Raw genomic sequence first — 19,993 nt, 5'->3', positions numbered from 1 at the left:
GCTCTTCTTTTAATAAGTGCAAAATATCATCAAGAATTTATCTTGAGAGATATTTCCTGAAGCTAGACTACTAATCTCTGCCTATCCATTAGCATTAAATGTGAACCACTCTTCAGATTTGCATGTAAATGAGGCTGAATGTGAATGATGCAATATGCAAATGAGCATTGATCCTTGTGTGAGAGAGACTAACATTTTCAATCAAAGTGTTGCTTTTTTGTGCTATTTTGCATCATGTTTTTATGGCTACAGTGACAGTAGTGCTGCAAACGAGATGAATCAAATTCCCGTCATGCTCACCCTATGAGTGTGAGTAACTTGAAAACTAACATATATATACTGTATTGATGAGTTTGAGCATTAGAGCAGAGGAAGCTCAACATAGAGGTCACTGGCTGAGTGCATTTGTTACTCCCTCACCTTTGGAAAGGTCTGAGACAAGAGCTAATCACCTTCCTAGCAGGGATCTCCTGAGCAAGGAGAACAAGCAACCAGAAAGCTGTGGCTGGCAGCTGCTGCAAAAGAGGTTGTGCTGGGCCAAGTTTCTGATTCCCAGTCAGCTGATGCTGTTCTCCTGGTATTGAAAGTGGCTTGTGGTTGGCTTGGCTGAGTGCAATGGTTGAGATGAGACAATGCCTCATTACCCAATTCAGACTACTCTTCATCTGCTCATATTTTTTCCTAAATTGAATATGCATCACACACTATACTGTAAGTGCTAAGAAAAAATAACTAACAGTGCTTTTCCTCCAGTACTACTTTGTTGTCATCAAACAGAAACACTGAATAGATCTCATATCATAATGATCTCAACAGCATGCTTTCGTAGCTTTTTCCAGGATAAATTCTTCACCAAAATTCAGACAATTTTCCACTCACTTTATCAATGCACTGGACATTGATTGTGTATCCATCCTGTAATACACAGCATATACGTCAATTTCAAACACTGTCAATGCAGAGATCAATCAAAATACTACAGAACATATGTTTAGTGTGCCTGAAATGTACTGTGTCAATCATAATAAAGTCTTTCTTTCAACCTTTTTTTCTGAGTTGCATCCAAAATAAAAGGAACTTTTTCACAAAACTGAACATTTGGCAACAATTCAGACAATTGCCCTCCTTTTTAGGACATGTTTGCTTATTGACCATGTGCAATAACGCACTATAAACTGAATTTTGTAAGTTTAAAACATCTATTTTTCCCTTTCTACAAAAAATGCTAAATTCTGTTTCAATTGTCTATTAGTATTTCAAACAAATTTCCTGGCATTCACTTCTAAATTCTTGACATCAGGGACTATTCAGACAACAATTTCCACCTCTATTAGGCATGAGACTTAACATGTGTAGTATTTTCTCCAACTTTCAAGATGAGCTCCCCATTATTTATTTCATAAGATTTGGTATAGCCGGTCAGCCACTAACTTCTTTAAAAACTCAGAACTGTACATAAGTACATATACAGCCAATTATCAAAGTATCCTGGAGACTGTCAAGTCATGGACCAACAACCACGTCTGAAGAAAGGTAAGCAGTGAGAGCATCAATGGCACAATGCAACTGGATATGGAGGGTATCAGGTTCACGATATATACCGTTTGGAATATGGAGCTAGGATGCAGCAATAACAGCCTTCAAATAACAAAGAGTTGGAAGATTTTATGAGGCAAGTAGAAGTCCTAAATGAGAAAGGATTTAGAATGTCTGTATTTTCATGTTTTACAGCATTTGTAATACAAATCTCAAAGGAATAGATATTCACCTCAGAGCAGTATCCAAAGCACAAAGGAAGAAGAGACCAATGCAGAAAACTGGAAAACATCCAGGAGGACAGTGACGAATAATAGTCCAAAAGAGATTTAAGAAGTTCTCCGTGAATAGCAGCTAAAGGAGGAATTTTACAAGCAGGTCAAAAAAATATAGTCATGGAGGGGTAGGAAAAGCTCTAACTAATGGAGATTTGGTGGCATTAGGAATGTTGAATATAAACATAAGCAAAGTTAATTCTTTAGTTGCATTAATTGGAGCTGGAATGAAATAAAAATGAATGACAGCAGGTGGTGATTCTCCTGAGTCTGACGATGTGCGATTAATTGAGAATAGAATCTCTATACCAGGGCAGCATTTCTACTGAGTCTTAATTTGTCGGGTGGAGATGGAAAGGCACTGTAATTAGAGAAGAAGAAGTAATGGGAGGCTAAACAGATCTTTGAATGAACCTATTTTTAAGGGGTCTAGGACAGAGCTGAAGTGTACTTTAATTGAAAGGTCAATGCTCATGCATGTGGAATTCTTTTGACAGTTTACAGTGCTGTGGAGGGCAGTTAAATGGCCATTTGCCTACTTGTCAACTTCTGAGTCTTACGTGATTTAGCCTGAGCAGAAGACATTGCTGCACTGATGCCCCACTCCCGCTCTAGTCTATAAAAGCACTGTGGTCATGACCCTCTAAAGAACCAAGGGCATGCCGAGCAGATCACAATGTACCAAGGACATAACAAAACCCTGTAAATAAACACCAAGATTTAGCCTGGCTGCCGTCCCCATGGTTTTCATCAATTCAAAAATATAGCTGGTAATTTGCTTAGAGTAAACAGAAAATCAGAGAAATGATGGTAAGCAGTTTCACAACTGCTAATAAATTTAAAGAAATCATCCAAGTACCTTTTTAATATACTATCAAATAGTAGACATACTTCAATTGAAGTTACTGTGATCTGGCTCTTCTTTTAATAAGTGCAAAATATCATCAAGAATTTATCTTGAGAGATATTTCCTGAAGCTAGACTACTAATCTCTGTCTATCCATTAGCATTAAATGTGAACCACTCTTCAGATTTGCATGTAAATGAGGCTGAATGTGAATGATGCAATATGCAAATGAGCATTGATCCTTGTGTGAGAGAGACTAACATTTTCAATCAAAGTGTTGCTTTTTTGTGCTATTTTGCATCATGTTTTTATGGCTACAGTGACAGTAGTGCTGCAAACGAGATGAATCAAATTCCCGTCATGCTCACCCTATGAGTGTGAGTAACTTGAAAACTAACATATATATACTGTATTGATGAGTTTGAGCATTAGAGCAGAGGAAGCTCAACATAGAGGTCACTGGCTGAGTGCATTTGTTACTCCCTCACCTTTGGAAAGGTCTGAGACAAGAGCTAATCACCTTCCTAGCAGGGATCTCCTGAGCAAGGAGAACAAGCAACCAGAAAGCTGTGGCTGGCAGCTGCTGCAAAAGAGGTTGTGCTGGGCCAAGTTTCTGATTCCCAGTCAGCTGATGCTGTTCTCCTGGTATTGAAAGTGGCTTGTGGTTGGCTTGGCTGAGTGCAATGGTTGAGATGAGACAATGCCTCATTACCCAATTCAGACTACTCTTCATCTGCTCATATTTTTTCCTAAATTGAATATGCATCACACACTATACTGTAAGTGCTAAGAAAAAATGACTAACAGTGCTTTTCCTCCAGTACTACTTTGTTGTCATCAAACAGAAACACTGAATAGATCTCATATCATAATGATCTCAACAGCATGCTTTCGTAGCTTTTTCCAGGATAAATTCTTCACCAAAATTCAGACAATTTTCCACTCACTTTATCAATGCACTGGACATTGATTGTGTATCCATCCTGTAATACACAGCATATACGTCAATTTCAAACACTGTCAATGCAGAGATCAATCAAAATACTACAGAACATATGTTTAGTGTGCCTAAAATGTACTGTGTCAATCATAATAAAGTCTTTCTTTCAACCTTTTTTTCTGAGTTGCATCCAAAATAAAAGGAACTTTTTCACAAAACTGAACATTTGGCAACAATTCAGACAATTGCCCTCCTTTTTAGGACATGTTTGCTTATTGACCATGTGCAATAACGCACTATAAACTGAATTTTGTAAGTTTAAAACATCTATTTTTCCCTTTCTACAAAAAATGCTAAATTCTGTTTCAATTGTCTATTAGTATTTCAAACAAATTTCCTGGCATTCACTTCTAAATTCTTGACATCAGGGACTATTCAGACAACAATTTCCACCTCTATTAGGCATGAGACTTAACATGTGTAGTATTTTCTCCAACTTTCAAGATGAGCTCCCCATTATTTATTTCATAAGATTTGGTATAGCCGGTCAGCCACTAACTTCTTTAAAAACTCAGAACTGTACATAAGTACATATACAGCCAATTATCAAAGTATCCTGGAGACTGTCAAGTCATGGACCAACAACCACGTCTGAAGAAAGGTAAGCAGTGAGAGCATCAATGGCACAATGCAACTGGATATGGAGGGTATCAGGTTCACGATATATACCGTTTGGAATATGGAGCTAGGATGCAGCAATAACAGCCTTCAAATAACAAAGAGTTGGAAGATTTTATGAGGCAAGTAGAAGTCCTAAATGAGAAAGGATTTAGAATGTCTGTATTTTCATGTTTTACAGCATTTGTAATACAAATCTCAAAGGAATAGATATTCACCTCAGAGCAGTATCCAAAGCACAACGGAAGAAGAGACCAATGCAGAAAACTGGAAAACATCCAGGAGGACAGTGACGAATAATAGTCCAAAAGAGATTTAAGAAGTTCTCCGTGAATAGCAGCTAAAGGAGGAATTTTACAAGCAGGTCAAAAAAATATAGTCATGGAGGGGTAGGAAAAGCTCTAACTAATGGAGATTTGGTGGCATTAGGAATGTTGAATATAAACATAAGCAAAGTTAATTCTTTAGTTGCATTAATTGGAGCTGGAATGAAATAAAAATGAATGACAGCAGGTGGTGATTCTCCTGAGTCTGACGATGTGCGATTAATTGAGAATAGAATCTCTATACCAGGGCAGCATTTCTACTGAGTCTTAATTTGTCGGGTGGAGATGGAAAGGCACTGTAATTAGAGAAGAAGAAGTAATGGGAGGCTAAACAGATCTTTGAATGAACCTATTTTTAAGGGGTCTAGGACAGAGCTGAAGTGTACTTTAATTGAAAGGTCAATGCTCATGCATGTGGACTTCTTCTGACAGTTTACAGTGCTGTGGAGGGTAGTTAAATGGCCATCTGCCTACTTGTCAACTTCTGAGTCTTCCGTGATTTAGCCTGAGCAGAAGACATTGCTGCACTGATGCCCCACTCCCGCTCTAGTCTATAAAAGCACTGCAGTCATGACCCCCTAAAGAACCAAGGGCATGCCGAGCAGATCACAATGTACCAAGGACATAACAAAACCCTGGAAATAAACACCAAGATTTAGCCTGGCTGCCGTCCCCATGGTTTTCATCAATTCAAAAATCTAGCTGGTAATTTGCTTAGAGTAAACAGAAAATCAGAGAAATGATGGTAAGCAGTTTCACAACTGCTAACAAATTTAAAGAAATCATCCAAGTACCTTTTTAATATACTATCAAATAGTAGACATACTGCAATTGAAGTTACTGTGATCTGGCTCTTCTTTTAATAAGTGCAAAATATCATCAAGAATATATCTTGAGAGATATTTCCTGAAGCTAGACTACTAATCTCTGCCTATCCATTAGCATTAAATGTGAACCACTCTTCAGATTTGCATGTAAATGAGGCTGAATGTGAATGATGCAATATGCAAATGAGCATTGATCCTTGTGTGAGAGAGACTAACATTTTCAATCAAAGTGTTGCTTTTTTGTGCTATTTTGCATCATGTTTTTATGGCTACAGTGACAGTAGTGCTGCAAACGAGATGAATCAAATTCCCGTCATGCTCACCCTATGAGTGTGAGTAACTTGAAAACTAACATATATATACTGCATTGATGAGTTTGAGCATTAGAGCAGAGGAAGCTCAACATAGAGGTCACTGGCTGAGTGCATTTGGTACTCCCTCACCTTTGGAAAGGTCTGAGACAAGAGCTAGTCACCTTCCTAGCAGGGATCTCCTGAGCAAGGAGAACAAGCAACCAGAAACCTGTGGCTGGCAGCTGCTGCAAAAGAGGTTGTGCTGGGCCAAGTTTCTGATTCCCAGTCAGCTGATGCTGTTCTCCTGGTATTGAAAGTGGCTTGTGATTGGCTTGGCTGAGTGCAATGGTTGAGATGAGACAATGTCTCATTACCCAATTCAGACTACTCTTCATCTGCTCATATTTTTTCCTAAATTGAATATGCATCACACACTATACTGTAAGTGCTAAGAAAAAATGACCAACAGTGCTTTTCTTCCAGTACTACTTTGTTGTCATCAAACAGAAACACTGAATAGATCTCATATCATAATGATCTCAACAGCATGCTTTCGTAGCTTTTTCCAGGATATATTCTTCACCAAAATTCAGACAATTTTCCACTCACTTCATCAATGCACTGGACATTGATTGTGTATCCATCCTGTAATACACAGCATATACGTCAATTTCAAACACTGTCAATGCAGAGATCAATCAAAATACTACAGAACATATGTTTAGTGTGCCTGAAATGTACTGTGTCAATCATAATAAAGTCTTTCTTTCAACCTTTTTTTCTGAGTCGCATCCAAAATAAAAGGAACTTTTTCACAAAACTGAACATTTGGCAACAATTCAGACAATCGCCCTCCATTTTAGGACATGTTTGCTTATTTACCATGTGCAATAATGCACTATAAACAGAATTTTGTAAGTTTAAAACATCTTTTTTTCCCTTTCTACAAAAAATGCTAAATTCTGTTTCAATTGTCTATTAGTATTTCAAACATATTTCCTGGCATTCACTTCTAAATTCTTGACATCAGGGACTATTCAGACAACAGTTTCCACCTCTATTAGGCATGAGACTTAACATGTGTAGTATTTTCTCCAACTTTCAAGATGAGCTCCCCATTATTTATCTCATAAGATTTGGTATAGCCGGTCAGCCACTAACTTCTTTAAAAACTCAGAACTGTACATAAGTACATATCCAGCCAATTATCAAAGTATCCTGCAGAGTGACAAGTCATGGACCAACAACCAGGTCTAAAGAAAGGTAAGCAGTGAGAGCATCAATGCCACAATGCAACTGGATATGGAGGGTATCAGGTTCACAATATATACAGTTTGGAATATGGAGCTAGGATGCAGCAATAACAGGCTTCAAATATCAAAGAGTTGGAAGATTTTATGAGGCAAGTAGAAGACCTAAATGAGAAAGGATTTAGAATGTCTGTATTTTCATGTTTTACAGCATTTGTAATGCAAATCTCAAAGGAATAGATATTCACCTCAGAGCAGTATCCAAAGCACAACGGAAGAAGAGACCAATGCAGAAAACTGGCAAACGTCCAGGAGGACAGTGACGAATAACAGTCCAAAAGAGAATTAAGAAGTTCTCCGTGAATAGCAGCTAAAGGAGGAATTTTACAAGCAGGTCAAAAAAATATAGTCATGGAGGGGCAGGAAAAGCTCTAACTAATGGAGATTTGGTGGCATTAGGAATGTTGAATATACACATAAGCAAAGTTAAATCTTTAGTTGCATTAATTGGAGCTGGAATGAAATAAAAATGAATGACAGCAGGTGGTGATTCTCCTGAGTCTGACGATGTGCGATTAATTGAGAATAGAATCTCTATACCAGGGCAGCATTTCTACTGAGTCTTAATTTGTCGGGTGGAGATGGAAAGGCACCGTAATTAGAGAAGAAGAAGTAATGGGAAGCTAAACAGATCTTTGAATGAACCTATTTTTAAGGCTTCTAGGACAGAGCTGAAGTGTACTTCAATTGAAAGGTCAATGCTCATGCATGTGGAATTCTTTTGACAGTTTACAGTGCTGTGGAGGGCAGTTAAATGGCCATTTGCCTACTTGTCAACTTCTGAGTCTTACGTGATTTAGCCTGAGCAGAAGACATTGCTGCACTGATGCCCCACTCCCGCTCTAGTCTATAAAAGCACTGTGGTCATGACCCCCTAAAGAACCAAGGGCATGCCGAGCAGATCACAATGTACCAAGGACATAACAAAACCCTGTAAATAAACACCAAGATTTAGCCTGGCTGCCGTCCCCATGGTTTTCATCAATTCAAAAATATAGCTGGTAATTTGCTTAGAGTAAACAGAAATTCAGAGAAATGATGGTAAGCAGTTTCACAACTGCTAATAAATTTAAAGAAATCATCCAAGTACCTTTTTAATATACTATCAAATAGTAGACATACTTCAATTGAAGTTACTGTGATCTGGCTCTTCTTTTAATAAGTGCAAAATATCATCAAGAATTTATCTTGAGAGATATTTCCTGAAGCTAGACTACTAATCTCTGCCTATCCATTAGCATTAAATGTGAACCACTCTTCAGATTTGCATGTAAATGAGGCTGAATGTGAATGATGCAATATGCAAATGAGCATTGATCCTTGTGTGAGAGAGACTAACATTTTCAATCAAAGTGTTGCTTTTTTGTGCTATTTTGCATCATGTTTTTATGGCTACAGTGACAGTAGTGCTGCAAACGAGATGAATCAAATTCCCGTCATGCTCACCCTATGAGTGTGAGTGACTTGAAATCTAACATATATATACTGTATTGATGAGTTTGAGCATTAGAGCAGAGGAAGCTCAACATAGAGGTCACTGGCTGAGTGCATTTGTTACTCCCTCACCTTTGGAAAGGTCTGAGACAAGAGCTAATCACCTTCCTAGCAGGGATCTCCTGAGCAAGGAGAACAAGCAACCAGAAAGCTGTGGCTGGCAGCTGCTGCAAAAGAGGTTGTGCTGGGCCAAGTTTCTGATTCCCAGTCAGCTGATGCTGTTCTCCTGGTATTGAAAGTGGCTTGTGGTTGGCTTGGCTGAGTGCAATGGTTGAGATGAGACAATGTCTCATTACCCAATTCAGACTACTCTTCATCTGCTCATATTTTTTCCTAAACTGAATATGCATCACACACTATACTGTAAGTGCTAAGAAAAAATGACCAACAGTGCTTTTCTTCCAGTACTACTTTGTTGTCATCAAACAGAAACACTGAATAGATCTCATATCATAATGATCTCAACAGCATGCTTTCGTAGCTTTTTCCAAGATATATTCTTCACCAAAATTCAGACAATTTTCCACTCACTTCATCAATGCACTGGACATTGATTGTGTATCCATCCTGTAATACACAGCATATACGTCAATTTCAAACACTGTCAATGCAGATATCAATCAAAATACTACAGAACACATGTTTAGTGTGCCTGAAATGTACTGTGTCAATCATAATAAAGTCTTTCTTTCAACCTTTTTTTTCTGAGTTGCATCCAAAATAAAAGGAACTTTTTCACAAAACTGAACATTTGGCAACAATTCAGACAATCACCCTCCATTTTAGGACATGTTTGCTTATTGACCATGTGCAATAACGCACTATAAACTGAATTTTTTAAGTTTAAAACATCTATTTTTCCCTTTCTACAAAAAATTCCAAATTTCTGTTTTAATTGTCTATTAGTATTTCAAACATATTTCCTGGCATTCACTTCTAAATTCTTGACATCAGGGACTACTCAGACAACAGTTTCTACCTCTATTAGGCATGAGACTTAACATGTGTAGTATTTTCTCCAACTTTCAAGATGAGCTCCCCATTATTTATCTCATAAGATTTGGTATAGCCGGTCAGCCACTAACTTCTTTAAAAACTCAGAACTGTACATAAGTACATATCCAGCCAATTATCAAAGTATCCTGGACACTGTCAAGTCATGGACCAACAACCACGTCTGAAGAAAGGTAAGCAGTGAGAGCATCAATGGCACAATGCAACTGGATATGGAGGGTATCAGGTTCACAATATATACAGTTTGGAATATGGAGCTAGGATGCAGCAATAAAAAGGCTTCAAATATCAAAGAGTTGGAAGATTTTATGGGGCAAGTAGAAGTCCTAAATGAGAAATGATTTAGAATGTCTGTATTTTCATGTTTTACAGCATTTGTAATGCAAATCTCAAAGGAATAGATATTCACCTCAGAGCAGTATCCAAAGCACAACGGAAGAAGAGACCAATGCAGAAAACTGGCAAACGTCCAGGAGGACAGTGACGAATAATAGTCCAAAAGAGATTTAAGAAGTTCTCCGTGAATAGCAGCTAAAGGAGGAATTTTACAAGCAGGTCAAAAAAATATAGTCATGGAGGGGTAGGAAAAGCTCTAACTAATGGAGATTTGGTGGCATTAGGAATGTTGAATATAAACATAAGCAAAGTTAATTCTTTAGTTGCATTAATTGGAGCTGGAATGAAATAAAAATGAATGACAGCAGGTGGTGATTCTCCTGAGTCTGACGATGTGCGATTAATTGAGAATAGAATCTCTATACCAGGGCAGCATTTCTACTGAGTCTTAATTTGTCGGGTGGAGATGGAAAGGCACTGTAATTAGAGAAGAAGAAGTAATGGGAGGCTAAACAGATCTTTGAATGAACCTATTTTTAAGGGGTCTAGGACAGAGCTGAAGTGTACTTTAATTGAAAGGTCAATGCTCATGCATGTGGAATTCTTTTGACAGTTTACAGTGCTGTGGAGGGCAGTTAAATGGCCATTTGCCTACTTGTCAACTTCTGAGTCTTACGTGATTTAGCCTGAGCAGAAGACATTGCTGCACTGATGCCCCACTCCCGCTCTAGTCTATAAAAGCACTGTGGTCATGACCCTCTAAAGAACCAAGGGCATGCCGAGCAGATCACAATGTACCAAGGACATAACAAAACCCTGTAAATAAACACCAAGATTTAGCCTGGCTGCCGTCCCCATGGTTTTCATCAATTCAAAAATATAGCTGGTAATTTGCTTAGAGTAAACAGAAAATCAGAGAAATGATGGTAAGCAGTTTCACAACTGCTAATAAATTTAAAGAAATCATCCAAGTACCTTTTTAATATACTATCAAATAGTAGACATACTTCAATTGAAGTTACTGTGATCTGGCTCTTCTTTTAATAAGTGCAAAATATCATCAAGAATTTATCTTGAGAGATATTTCCTGAAGCTAGACTACTAATCTCTGTCTATCCATTAGCATTAAATGTGAACCACTCTTCAGATTTGCATGTAAATGAGGCTGAATGTGAATGATGCAATATGCAAATGAGCATTGATCCTTGTGTGAGAGAGACTAACATTTTCAATCAAAGTGTTGCTTTTTTGTGCTATTTTGCATCATGTTTTTATGGCTACAGTGACAGTAGTGCTGCAAACGAGATGAATCAAATTCCCGTCATGCTCACCCTATGAGTGTGAGTAACTTGAAAACTAACATATATATACTGTATTGATGAGTTTGAGCATTAGAGCAGAGGAAGCTCAACATAGAGGTCACTGGCTGAGTGCATTTGTTACTCCCTCACCTTTGGAAAGGTCTGAGACAAGAGCTAATCACCTTCCTAGCAGGGATCTCCTGAGCAAGGAGAACAAGCAACCAGAAAGCTGTGGCTGGCAGCTGCTGCAAAAGAGGTTGTGCTGGGCCAAGTTTCTGATTCCCAGTCAGCTGATGCTGTTCTCCTGGTATTGAAAGTGGCTTGTGGTTGGCTTGGCTGAGTGCAATGGTTGAGATGAGACAATGCCTCATTACCCAATTCAGACTACTCTTCATCTGCTCATATTTTTTCCTAAATTGAATATGCATCACACACTATACTGTAAGTGCTAAGAAAAAATGACTAACAGTGCTTTTCCTCCAGTACTACTTTGTTGTCATCAAACAGAAACACTGAATAGATCTCATATCATAATGATCTCAACAGCATGCTTTCGTAGCTTTTTCCAGGATAAATTCTTCACCAAAATTCAGACAATTTTCCACTCACTTTATCAATGCACTGGACATTGATTGTGTATCCATCCTGTAATACACAGCATATACGTCAATTTCAAACACTGTCAATGCAGAGATCAATCAAAATACTACAGAACATATGTTTAGTGTGCCTAAAATGTACTGTGTCAATCATAATAAAGTCTTTCTTTCAACCTTTTTTTCTGAGTTGCATCCAAAATAAAAGGAACTTTTTCACAAAACTGAACATTTGGCAACAATTCAGACAATTGCCCTCCTTTTTAGGACATGTTTGCTTATTGACCATGTGCAATAACGCACTATAAACTGAATTTTGTAAGTTTAAAACATCTATTTTTCCCTTTCTACAAAAAATGCTAAATTCTGTTTCAATTGTCTATTAGTATTTCAAACAAATTTCCTGGCATTCACTTCTAAATTCTTGACATCAGGGACTATTCAGACAACAATTTCCACCTCTATTAGGCATGAGACTTAACATGTGTAGTATTTTCTCCAACTTTCAAGATGAGCTCCCCATTATTTATTTCATAAGATTTGGTATAGCCGGTCAGCCACTAACTTCTTTAAAAACTCAGAACTGTACATAAGTACATATACAGCCAATTATCAAAGTATCCTGGAGACTGTCAAGTCATGGACCAACAACCACGTCTGAAGAAAGGTAAGCAGTGAGAGCATCAATGGCACAATGCAACTGGATATGGAGGGTATCAGGTTCACGATATATACCGTTTGGAATATGGAGCTAGGATGCAGCAATAACAGCCTTCAAATAACAAAGAGTTGGAAGATTTTATGAGGCAAGTAGAAGTCCTAAATGAGAAAGGATTTAGAATGTCTGTATTTTCATGTTTTACAGCATTTGTAATACAAATCTCAAAGGAATAGATATTCACCTCAGAGCAGTATCCAAAGCACAACGGAAGAAGAGACCAATGCAGAAAACTGGAAAACATCCAGGAGGACAGTGACGAATAATAGTCCAAAAGAGATTTAAGAAGTTCTCCGTGAATAGCAGCTAAAGGAGGAATTTTACAAGCAGGTCAAAAAAATATAGTCATGGAGGGGTAGGAAAAGCTCTAACTAATGGAGATTTGGTGGCATTAGGAATGTTGAATATAAACATAAGCAAAGTTAATTCTTTAGTTGCATTAATTGGAGCTGGAATGAAATAAAAATGAATGACAGCAGGTGGTGATTCTCCTGAGTCTGACGATGTGCGATTAATTGAGAATAGAATCTCTATACCAGGGCAGCATTTCTACTGAGTCTTAATTTGTCGGGTGGAGATGGAAAGGCACTGTAATTAGAGAAGAAGAAGTAATGGGAGGCTAAACAGATCTTTGAATGAACCTATTTTTAAGGGGTCTAGGACAGAGCTGAAGTGTACTTTAATTGAAAGGTCAATGCTCATGCATGTGGACTTCTTCTGACAGTTTACAGTGCTGTGGAGGGTAGTTAAATGGCCATCTGCCTACTTGTCAACTTCTGAGTCTTCCGTGATTTAGCCTGAGCAGAAGACATTGCTGCACTGATGCCCCACTCCCGCTCTAGTCTATAAAAGCACTGCAGTCATGACCCCCTAAAGAACCAAGGGCATGCCGAGCAGATCACAATGTACCAAGGACATAACAAAACCCTGGAAATAAACACCAAGATTTAGCCTGGCTGCCGTCCCCATGGTTTTCATCAATTCAAAAATCTAGCTGGTAATTTGCTTAGAGTAAACAGAAAATCAGAGAAATGATGGTAAGCAGTTTCACAACTGCTAACAAATTTAAAGAAATCATCCAAGTACCTTTTTAATATACTATCAAATAGTAGACATACTGCAATTGAAGTTACTGTGATCTGGCTCTTCTTTTAATAAGTGCAAAATATCATCAAGAATATATCTTGAGAGATATTTCCTGAAGCTAGACTACTAATCTCTGCCTATCCATTAGCATTAAATGTGAACCACTCTTCAGATTTGCATGTAAATGAGGCTGAATGTGAATGATGCAATATGCAAATGAGCATTGATCCTTGTGTGAGAGAGACTAACATTTTCAATCAAAGTGTTGCTTTTTTGTGCTATTTTGCATCATGTTTTTATGGCTACAGTGACAGTAGTGCTGCAAACGAGATGAATCAAATTCCCGTCATGCTCACCCTATGAGTGTGAGTAACTTGAAAACTAACATATATATACTGCATTGATGAGTTTGAGCATTAGAGCAGAGGAAGCTCAACATAGAGGTCACTGGCTGAGTGCATTTGGTACTCCCTCACCTTTGGAAAGGTCTGAGACAAGAGCTAGTCACCTTCCTAGCAGGGATCTCCTGAGCAAGGAGAACAAGCAACCAGAAACCTGTGGCTGGCAGCTGCTGCAAAAGAGGTTGTGCTGGGCCAAGTTTCTGATTCCCAGTCAGCTGATGCTGTTCTCCTGGTATTGAAAGTGGCTTGTGATTGGCTTGGCTGAGTGCAATGGTTGAGATGAGACAATGTCTCATTACCCAATTCAGACTACTCTTCATCTGCTCATATTTTTTCCTAAATTGAATATGCATCACACACTATACTGTAAGTGCTAAGAAAAAATGACCAACAGTGCTTTTCTTCCAGTACTACTTTGTTGTCATCAAACAGAAACACTGAATAGATCTCATATCATAATGATCTCAACAGCATGCTTTCGTAGCTTTTTCCAGGATATATTCTTCACCAAAATTCAGACAATTTTCCACTCACTTCATCAATGCACTGGACATTGATTGTGTATCCATCCTGTAATACACAGCATATACGTCAATTTCAAACACTGTCAATGCAGAGATCAATCAAAATACTACAGAACATATGTTTAGTGTGCCTGAAATGTACTGTGTCAATCATAATAAAGTCTTTCTTTCAACCTTTTTTTCTGAGTCGCATCCAAAATAAAAGGAACTTTTTCACAAAACTGAACATTTGGCAACAATTCAGACAATCGCCCTCCATTTTAGGACATGTTTGCTTATTTACCATGTGCAATAATGCACTATAAACAGAATTTTGTAAGTTTAAAACATCTTTTTTTCCCTTTCTACAAAAAATGCTAAATTCTGTTTCAATTGTCTATTAGTATTTCAAACATATTTCCTGGCATTCACTTCTAAATTCTTGACATCAGGGACTATTCAGACAACAGTTTCCACCTCTATTAGGCATGAGACTTAACATGTGTAGTATTTTCTCCAACTTTCAAGATGAGCTCCCCATTATTTATCTCATAAGATTTGGTATAGCCGGTCAGCCACTAACTTCTTTAAAAACTCAGAACTGTACATAAGTACATATCCAGCCAATTATCAAAGTATCCTGCAGAGTGACAAGTCATGGACCAACAACCAGGTCTAAAGAAAGGTAAGCAGTGAGAGCATCAATGGCACAATGCAACTGGATATGGAGGGTATCAGGTTCACAATATATACAGTTTGGAATATGGAGCTAGGATGCAGCAATAACAGGCTTCAAATATCAAAGAGTTGGAAGATTTTATGAGGCAAGTAGAAGACCTAAATGAGAAAGGATTTAGAATGTCTGTATTTTCATGTTTTACAGCATTTGTAATGCAAATCTCAAAGGAATAGATATTCACCTCAGAGCAGTATCCAAAGCACAACGGAAGAAGAGACCAATGCAGAAAACTGGCAAACGTCCAGGAGGACAGTGACGAATAACAGTCCAAAAGAGAATTAAGAAGTTCTCCGTGAATAGCAGCTAAAGGAGGAATTTTACAAGCAGGTCAAAAAAATATAGTCATGGAGGGGCAGGAAAAGCTCTAACTAATGGAGATTTGGTGGCATTAGGAATGTTGAATATACACATAAGCAAAGTTAAATCTTTAGTTGCATTAATTGGAGCTGGAATGAAATAAAAATGAATGACAGCAGGTGGTGATTCTCCTGAGTCTGACGATGTGCGATTAATTGAGAATAGAATCTCTATACCAGGGCAGCATTTCTACTGAGTCTTAATTTGTCGGGTGGAGATGGAAAGGCACCGTAATTAGAGAAGAAGAAGTAATGGGAAGCTAAACAGATCTTTGAATGAACCTATTTTTAAGGCTTCTAGGACAGAGCTGAAGTGTACTTCAATTGAAAGGTCAATGCTCATGCATGTGGAATTCTTTTGACAGTTTACAGTGCTGTGGAGGGCAGTTAAATGGCCATTTGCCTACTTGTCAACTTCTGAGTCTTACGTGATTTAGCCTGAGCAGAAGACATTGCTGCACTGATGCCCCACTCCCGCTCTAGTCTATAAAAGCACTGTGGTCATGACCCCCTAAAGAACCAAGGGCATGCCGAGCAGATCACAATGTACCAAGGACATAACAAAACCCTGTAAATAAACACCAAGATTTAGCCTGGCTGCCGTCCCCATGGTTTTCATCAATTCAAAAATATAGCTGGTAATTTGCTTAGAGTAAACAGAAATTCAGAGAAATGATGGTAAGCAGTTTCACAACTGCTAATAAATTTAAAGAAATCATCCAAGTACCTTTTTAATATACTATCAAATAGTAGACATACTTCAATTGAAGTTACTGTGATCTGGCTCTTCTTTTAATAAGTGCAAAATATCATCAAGAATTTATCTTGAGAGATATTTCCTGAAGCTAGACTACTAATCTCTGCCTATCCATTAGCATTAAATGTGAACCACTCTTCAGATTTGCATGTAAATGAGGCTGAATGTGAATGATGCAATATGCAAATGAGCATTGATCCTTGTGTGAGAGAGACTAACATTTTCAATCAAAGTGTTGCTTTTTTGTGCTATTTTGCATCATGTTTTTATGGCTACAGTGACAGTAGTGCTGCAAACGAGATGAATCAAATTCCCGTCATGCTCACCCTATGAGTGTGAGTGACTTGAAATCTAACATATATATACTGTATTGATGAGTTTGAGCATTAGAGCAGAGGAAGCTCAACATAGAGGTCACTGGCTGAGTGCATTTGTTACTCCCTCACCTTTGGAAAGGTCTGAGACAAGAGCTAATCACCTTCCTAGCAGGGATCTCCTGAGCAAGGAGAACAAGCAACCAGAAAGCTGTGGCTGGCAGCTGCTGCAAAAGAGGTTGTGCTGGGCCAAGTTTCTGATTCCCAGTCAGCTGATGCTGTTCTCCTGGTATTGAAAGTGGCTTGTGGTTGGCTTGGCTGAGTGCAATGGTTGAGATGAGACAATGTCTCATTACCCAATTCAGACTACTCTTCATCTGCTCATATTTTTTCCTAAACTGAATATGCATCACACACTATACTGTAAGTGCTAAGAAAAAATGACCAACAGTGCTTTTCTTCCAGTACTACTTTGTTGTCATCAAACAGAAACACTGAATAGATCTCATATCATAATGATCTCAACAGCATGCTTTCGTAGCTTTTTCCAAGATATATTCTTCACCAAAATTCAGACAATTTTCCACTCACTTCATCAATGCACTGGACATTGATTGTGTATCCATCCTGTAATACACAGCATATACGTCAATTTCAAACACTGTCAATGCAGATATCAATCAAAATACTACAGAACACATGTTTAGTGTGCCTGAAATGTACTGTGTCAATCATAATAAAGTCTTTCTTTCAACCTTTTTTTTCTGAGTTGCATCCAAAATAAAAGGAACTTTTTCACAAAACTGAACATTTGGCAACAATTCAGACAATCACCCTCCATTTTAGGACATGTTTGCTTATTGACCATGTGCAATAACGCACTATAAACTGAATTTTTTAAGTTTAAAACATCTATTTTTCCCTTTCTACAAAAAATTCCAAATTTCTGTTTTAATTGTCTATTAGTATTTCAAACATATTTCCTGGCATTCACTTCTAAATTCTTGACATCAGGGACTACTCAGACAACAGTTTCTACCTCTATTAGGCATGAGACTTAACATGTGTAGTATTTTCTCCAACTTTCAAGATGAGCTCCCCATTATTTATCTCATAAGATTTGGTATAGCCGGTCAGCCACTAACTTCTTTAAAAACTCAGAACTGTACATAAGTACATATCCAGCCAATTATCAAAGTATCCTGGACACTGTCAAGTCATGGACCAACAACCACGTCTGAAGAAAGGTAAGCAGTGAGAGCATCAATGGCACAATGCAACTGGATATGGAGGGTATCAGGTTCACAATATATACAGTTTGGAATATGGAGCTAGGATGCAGCAATAAAAAGGCTTCAAATATCAAAGAGTTGGAAGATTTTATGGGGCAAGTAGAAGTCCTAAATGAGAAATGATTTAGAATGTCTGTATTTTCATGTTTTACAGCATTTGTAATGCAAATCTCAAAGGAATAGATATTCACCTCAGAGCAGTATCCAAAGCACAACGGAAGAAGAGACCAATGCAGAAAACTGGCAAATGTCCTGGAGGACAGTGACGAATAATAGTCCAAAAGAGAATTAAGAAGTTCTCAGTGAAAAGCAGCTAAAGGAGGAATTTTACAAGCAGGTCAAAAAAATATAGGCATGGAGGGCAGGAAAAGCTCTAACTAATGGAGATTTGGTGGCATTAGGAATGTTGAATATAAACATAAGCAAAGTTAAATCTTTAGTTGCATTAATTGGAGCTGGAATGAAATAAAAATGAATGACAGCAGGCGGTGATTCTCCTGAGTCTAACGATGTGCGAATAATTGAGAATAGAATCTCTGAACCAGGGCAGCATTTCTACTGAGTCTTAATTTGTCGGGTGGAGATGGAAAGGCATCCTAATTAGAGAAGAAGAAGTAATGGGAAGCTAAACAGATCTTTGAATGAACCTATTTTTAAGGGGTCTAGGACAGAGTTGAAGTGTACTTTAATTGAAAGGTCAATGCTCATGCATGTGGAATTCTTTTGACAGTTTACAGTGCTGTGGAGGGCAGTTAAATGGCCATCTGCCTACTTGTCAACTTCTGAGTCTTCCGTGATTTAGCCTGAGCAGAAGACATTGCTGCACTGATGCCCCACTCCCGCTCTAGTCTATAAAAGCACTGTGGCCATGACCCCCTAAAGAACCAAGGGCATGCCGAGCAGATCACAATGTACCAAGGACATAGCAAAACCCTGTAAATAAACACCAAGATTTAGCCTGGCTGCCGTCCCCATGGTTTTCATCAATTCAAGAATATAGCTGGTAATTTGCTTAGAGTAAACAGAAAATCAGAGAAATTTTGGTAAGCAGTTTCACAACTGCTAACAAATTTAAAGAAATCATCTAAGTACCTTTTTAATATACTATCAAATAGTAGACATACTTCAATTGAAGTTACTGTGATCTGGCTCTTCTTTTAATAAGTGCAAAATATCATCAAGAACTTATCTTGAGAGATATTTCCTGAAGCTAGACTACTAATCTCTGCCTATCCATTAGCATTAAATGTGAACCACTCTTCAGATTTGCATGTAAATGAGGCTGAATGTGAATGATGCAATATGCAAATGAGCATTGATCCTTGTGTGAGAGAGACTAACATTTTCAATCAAAGTGTTGCTTTTTTGTGCTATTTTGCATCATGTTTTTATGGCTACAGTGACAGTAGTGCTGCAAACGAGATGAATCAAATTCCCATCATGCTCACCCTATGAGTGTGAGTAACTTGAAAACTAACATATATATACTGCACTGATGAGTTTAAGCATTAGAGCAGAGGAAGCTCAACATAGAGGTCACTGGCTGAGTGCATGTTTTACTCCCTCACCTTTGGAAAGGTCTGAGACAAGAGCTAGTCACCTTCCTAGCAGGGATCTCCTGAGCAAGGAGAACAAGCAACCAGAAACCTGTGGCTGGCAGCTGCTGCAAAAGAGGTTGTGCTGGGCCAAGGTTCTGATTCCCAGTCAGCTGATGCTGTTCTCCTGGTATTGAAAGTGGCTTGTGGTTGGCTTGGCTGAGTGCAATGGTTGAGATGAGACAATGTCTCATTATCCAATTCAGACTACTCTTCATCTGCTCATATGTTTTCCTAAATTGAATATGCATCACACACTTTACTGTAAGTGCTAAGAAAAAATGACCAACAGTGCTTTTCTTCCAGTACTACTTTGTTGTCATCAAACAGAAACACTGAATAGATCTCATATCATAATGATCTCAACAGCATGCTTTCGTAGCTTTTTCCAGGATATATTCTTCACCAAAAGTCAGACAATTTTCCACTCACTTCATCAATGCACTGGACATTGATTGT

The 19,993-nt window shown here is 38.1% G+C and overlaps 8 non-coding genes across 8 annotated transcripts; all 8 read left to right on the top strand.

Moving 5' to 3' along the window:
* The first annotated feature begins 364 nt into the window (after positions 1-364).
* On the top strand, positions 365-670 carry LOC147703490 (Nuclear RNase P). Its single transcript, XR_015298558.1, has one exon.
* Positions 671-3,090: 2,420 nt separating this feature from the next.
* LOC147703489 (Nuclear RNase P) lies at positions 3,091-3,396 on the top strand. Its single transcript, XR_015298557.1, has one exon.
* A 2,420-nt stretch (positions 3,397-5,816) lies between these two features.
* On the top strand, positions 5,817-6,122 carry LOC147703488 (Nuclear RNase P). The gene has a single exon (XR_015298562.1).
* A 2,420-nt stretch (positions 6,123-8,542) lies between these two features.
* LOC147703487 (Nuclear RNase P) lies at positions 8,543-8,848 on the top strand. The gene has a single exon (XR_015298545.1).
* Positions 8,849-11,271: 2,423 nt separating this feature from the next.
* Positions 11,272-11,577, top strand: LOC147703486 (Nuclear RNase P). Its single transcript, XR_015298556.1, has one exon.
* A 2,420-nt stretch (positions 11,578-13,997) lies between these two features.
* LOC147703485 (Nuclear RNase P) lies at positions 13,998-14,303 on the top strand. Its single transcript, XR_015298561.1, has one exon.
* Positions 14,304-16,723: 2,420 nt separating this feature from the next.
* On the top strand, positions 16,724-17,029 carry LOC147703484 (Nuclear RNase P). The gene has a single exon (XR_015298544.1).
* A 2,422-nt stretch (positions 17,030-19,451) lies between these two features.
* On the top strand, positions 19,452-19,757 carry LOC147703483 (Nuclear RNase P). Its single transcript, XR_015298582.1, has one exon.
* Positions 19,758-19,993: the final 236 nt, after the last annotated feature.

The sequence above is a fragment of the Lissotriton vulgaris genome, chromosome 7 (genome assembly GCF_964263255.1).
Source record: "Lissotriton vulgaris chromosome 7, aLisVul1.2, whole genome shotgun sequence".
In the NCBI taxonomy this organism is placed as follows: Eukaryota; Metazoa; Chordata; class Amphibia; order Caudata; family Salamandridae; genus Lissotriton; species Lissotriton vulgaris.
This window is presented reverse-complemented; position numbering and strand designations above follow the sequence as displayed.